Genomic DNA, 5,208 nt, shown 5'->3' with positions numbered 1-5,208 from the left:
TTTTTTTATTTTTTCTCCCCCTACTTCCCCTTTTTTTACACTTCTATATAAGAAGCTTGTGTGAGACAATAAAACGAGGCTTGATCAGATCCTTGTCTTGCCTCCCTCCTTTGCGTCTCTTGTCCCACCCACTCCCCCTTCCAGGTTCCACGGACCGACTCCCAATTCCCGAGGGAAGGGACAGCTGCTAGGTCTGGGGTGGGATAGCCAGGTAGATGGTGATGCCACTTACAGAGGTGGAAGGGAGGTGGATATGGCAGGAGCTGGAGGCATGTGTAGGTTCGGAGGAGGGTCTTACTTCATGTGATGAAGGGCCTGTGGCCACGTTCCTCTGGAAACAGAATCACCTCCTCGTGAGAGGGGGTAAGTACTGATTCTGAGCAAGAGCGGACAGTGGTAGGACCCAGGTCCTAGAGTGAGCCACAGAAGCAGGGTCGGCAGTGGCAGCTCACCTGAGAAGCGGGAGGATGGCAGAAGATGTGCTGCAGAGTCAGGCAGGACTGTAGGTTGGGAAGGGAGCGAACACCAGGCACTCTCATCCCAGCAGGGCCTTGATCCTGAGTGTGGGCATGTTTTCTTAGAATCGTAGGAGATGCTAGGGCCGGCCCGGTGGCGTACTCGGTAGAGTTCGGCGCTTGGGAGCGAGGCGGCGCTCCCACTGAGGGTTCAGATCCCATATAGAGACCGGTCCGCTCACTGGTTGAGCGCGGTGCGGGCGCGACACCAAGGGTTGAGATCCTGTTACCGGTCACGAAAAAAGACAAAAAGGAAAAAAAAAGAATGTTTTTAGGGGCCGGCCTGTGGCTCACTCGGGAGAGTGCGGTGCTGATAACACCAAGGCCAATGGTTCGGATCCCATATAGGGATGGCTGGTTGCTCACTGGGTGAGCGTGGTGCTGACAACACCAAGTCAAGGGTCAAGATCCCCTTACCAGTCATCTTTAAAAAATAAATAAATAAATAAAAAAGAATCGTAGGAGATTCTGAGTTTAAGTGCGTGTATTTGAGAAAAGGACGGGGAGGCACCAAGCAGAGTGGAGGAAGGCGGCTCATGGGTGTGGTACAGACCCATGGGATGAGTCCCCAGTCCCAGTGATGATGACAATGATGACAAGAGCAGCCACCATCTGACTGCCCTGTGAGGTACCAGGTACTGGGCTGGGTGCTCTCAGGGCCTCATCTCCTGACCTCATGGCTTCTTGACATGCAATGACTGGCCAGAGTTTCTGTCTTCAGGCCCATGGCTCTACCTGCTGAACTATCCTTGAGCCAGGAGGAGTGGCCCCTATGCCAGGGGACAAACAGAGGCAACAGGGACCAGGACAGGAGGTACATGAAGTCAGGTCCTGTGTGATCGACAGTCCTTGCTTCATAGCTGAGCACCTCCTTGTCCTCAGCAGTTGTGTGGGCCTGGCAGTGAGGGTTAAATCCGATGATACGTGGATTGTGTTCACCCCAGGGCCTGTCACATAGAAGGTGTGCAATGGGGCTAGTTATTCTCGTTCTCATTATTTCTTTCTCAGGGCTAAGGTCTGGGACAGGGGAAGGGGCATGAACAGGGTGGCACCTGAAGGAGTCGGGAGGAGACACCTGACCGGGACACCTGAGGTCACGGGTCACTCCGAGGGCTGAGCTGAGGTTGGATACCAAGTACGTGCTCAGAAGCCCTGGGGTAGGAGCCAGGAAGCTCAGGGCCTGCGGTGCCTGGGGCTGGCACAGCCAGGGAGCTGAGAGTATCAGCGAGGTCTGGGTGTGGGGAGGGCAGCAGGAGAAGAAGCAGAGCCCAGGACTGTCCCTGTGTGCTGCCAGAGGGCTGAAGCCAGCCCCGACTCTCACTAGCCCACACTCCTCCGTGTTCCGCTAGGACTTGATGACCTCTGTCATAGGACTGACCACACACTGTCCTGCCTGTGCCTTTCTCTAGCTGTCCCTGCCATAGTCCGTGAGCTCTCCGAGCATTCCAACAGGTGGATCGGAGTCACCCAAATCCCAGCCTTCCCAGTCCCAGTCTTCCCTTGGGCCTGCTGTGCTGACAGATGGAAGCAGTGAACCATCGAGGTCAGTGGGGATTCAGGGCACCTGGGAAACGGGGTGAAGGTCGGGCCCACTGGCCGTGAGCTTGGAGGACTGGTGTGTGATGAGCTTCTGTGTTCCCACAGGCCACTGAGGCCCAGAGAGCTTGCGGAAGATGAAGATCTGTTGCCTCTCCTTCTGGCAGCCTTATGCTGGCTTTGTCTTAAACGAGGTCAAGACCTTGGAGACACGTTGGTGTTCCCTGCTGGGCAGCCACAAGACCCATACCATCGCCATCCACATTGCTCACAGGGACTGGGAGGATGACGCCTGTTGGGAGCTGCTGCAGGGGAGGCTCGGGATGACGCCCGCTCAGATTCAGGCCTTGCTTCGGGAAGGGGAAAAGTTTGGCCAAGGAGTGGCAGCTGGTAAGTGACGATGTGCCGATCGTTGTACAGATGAGTCCAAGAGCTGCCACCCTGGATCTGGCTGGGGAGTTTGGGGGCTTCTCTCTAGTTTTGAACTGGTTTGTGTGTTTGCTGCAGTTTTCTTAAGCAACACACCTTCAAGGGAGCAGCAAGGGGCCCTGGGCTGGGGTTTGCAGGCTCAGCTTATATCACCTCCGGTAAATCATTTCTCTGCTCTGGGCCTCGGTTTCTTCTTCTGACCTGTGAGGCTGGGTCAGGTCCATGATGTCATGTGGTGCTGGGCTGTGCGTGTGCGTGTGTGGGTGAGTGTGTGGGGGGCAGAGACCACCAGAGGCAGCACAGCACATTGTGTGGGTCGGCTGCCTGCCTGGCTTCACTTGCCTGCCCTGTCCCCACCACCAGCGGCACCCTGGGCTAATCCCTTCACCTCCGTGGGTGGTGGAGGGTCCACATCCGCACCTGTCCCTGGTGAACTGCCCCAGCATCTCATTGCCTCCATGTTCCCGGGCAGTGGCTGGTGCCCTTCCATTCTCAAACCCCTACCTTGCTGGCACCTGCATGTTATTTGTGTGGCTTCACAGGGGAGCAGGCCCTGTCCTCTTCATTTCTGGAGCCCTCCCTCTGCCTCACCCAGGATTCCCAGAACATGTTTGGCTCATCATCTGTGCTCAGTGAGAAGGCCCTGCTGCCCTTCCTGTCCTTGTGGTGATGTCATCTAAGTCTATAGTGGCCATAATTTTGAATAACCAAGTTGTCACTCTGGCAGGCCTTAGTTTATGGAAGGGAAAACCTCCTGTGTGTTTCTCTCTTTGTGCACAGGGCTCATTGACATTGGGAAATGTTGGAGTGTCCTGAAAACTGAGCTCCTGAAGAGGTCGTGGAACTGGAAAATCAAGCTGTTCTGACCAACCTGCAGCAGAAGTACCTGACTGTGATTTCCACCCCAGGTGGTTACTGCAGCCTTTACCTAGCAAAGGGGGAAAGGATATATTTCAGGTGGACATCCCAGAGCACCTGATCCCTTTGGGTCAGAAGTTGTGACGTGTGTGGGCTCTTGAGAGGAACGTACCTGAGAAACCAGCTAAATCATGGCACCGTTGATTCGCCATCTTGGTGCACGTGCATGTAGATCAGGTTAAGTGTGAATTACCCCTGCACTGTAGCGTGCTTCCCACTATGTGGTATTCACAGAAACGGGTTTCTGCGCTCACATGAAGGGAATAAGGGGTGCTGGTGGCCATTTTGGTCCTGCTAATCTCTAGATTGTAGAAATAAATTGTGTCAAAGGTAACTGTGAAGTGTTTGGGGCTCCTTCATGTTTCCCCAGTCTTTCTTCTGGTCAGAGCTCACCAACTCTTTGAACAGCATCGTAGTGACTTTGTGTAAAGCGTGGGTCCAGGCACTGAATGTCTGCCCGAGAGTGACCAGCCATCAATAGCCCGACTCATCCAGGACGAAGAGGACGTCAGACTTAGAAACATGCAGCTGTCTGTCCTTCCAGATTCCTCTAGGTCTCTTGTACACATGTCCCCCAGTCATGAAGGCCAATGGTTCATGAAGCCCCTTGTGTTGCCCGCAGCACAGATCTTCTGTAGATCCAGAAAATGGACCTGAGATACAGCTCTCATTGAGTGAGGCTGATTTTGCAAAGTGGTCAGTAGTGTTATAATTTTGTAGCAAAATTTTCTGGTTATTTATTTATTTATTGTATATGTGTGTGTGTGTGTGATTTCCCAGCAAAGTTTCTAGTGGTGGTTAGCTATGAGGATCATGGGCTTTCCCCCCAGGCATGGACTGGAGTGGCTGGTCTCTTCTGAGCAAGGACACAGTGGTTGTACCTCCCTTGGAAGATGGGGCAGCCTCTTTGGAGGGACCCTGGGTGTTGGGTTGGGACACTCAGCTGTGGAACAGAAACTTCCTGGCAACAGTGTGGGGACAGCGATGAGGACGGAATCTTTTGTTTCAAGGTACAGGAATAATGTAAGTTGATACTCCCAAGGTCAGGAGTGAGGCTGTTCTGTCTCCTGAGCAGCAGGCAAGGGTCAGGGGACCGGATCTTGCTGGGCGAGCCCTCCATAGTCCCCAGCAAAATCCTTTGATGAGTGTGTGGAAATGCTGCTGTATCAAATGGAAGAGGACATTGGGGACAAAACCTGTCTAGGGCAGGATCTTTAGTCTCATGTCAGCGAGATGTGTGTGTTATAGAAGTTAAGAAACGACAGGGAGTCTCACTTCTCATTTACATGGTTTATTTGCTACCATGGGGTATTGTTGGATTTATTAAAACCAAAAATGGCTTCACCATTAGTAAATGGCCCTTTTGATTATTCGTTAGTGGCCTGTGAGTTTAGGGACCTGGATTGTCCTTAAACTGTTCACAGAATGCACACATGTAATCAACCCTCCGACTGTTCCTCGTTGGGTGGCTCACTGGGAGACATTTCTAAGAGGGAAGCCATCAGAGTGGAATAACAGATGTTATACAGAGACATCAGGAGACCAATTCCTGGGTAGAGTGGGAGGTTGGGGAGCGGGTCCCCTGCACCTTCCATCCCAGTGTCAGCCCTGGGCTCAAACCTAACATTCACAGAAGTGGCCCTTTCCCAACTTGGATCATTTGGCTCTTGAGGGGGACGATTTCCTATGTGATGTCTACCAACACTGCCCCTAGACCCTGTACCCCCAGGGAACATGGAGAACTGAGGGTTACTGGGACCCTGAACATTTGGGGCTTCCCCCTGGGGCTTGCTGTTGGCTTCTTTCTTGG

The 5,208-nt window shown here is 53.2% G+C and overlaps 1 pseudogene; it reads left to right on the top strand.

The window, feature by feature from the left end:
• The first annotated feature begins 1,975 nt into the window (after positions 1-1,975).
• LOC103603874 lies at positions 1,976-3,732 on the top strand (annotated as a pseudogene).
• Positions 3,733-5,208: the final 1,476 nt, after the last annotated feature.

This window comes from Galeopterus variegatus, unplaced genomic scaffold, assembly GCF_000696425.1.
Source record: "Galeopterus variegatus unplaced genomic scaffold, G_variegatus-3.0.2 Scaffold4843, whole genome shotgun sequence".
NCBI classification, from domain to species: domain Eukaryota; kingdom Metazoa; phylum Chordata; class Mammalia; order Dermoptera; family Cynocephalidae; genus Galeopterus; species Galeopterus variegatus.
This window is presented reverse-complemented; position numbering and strand designations above follow the sequence as displayed.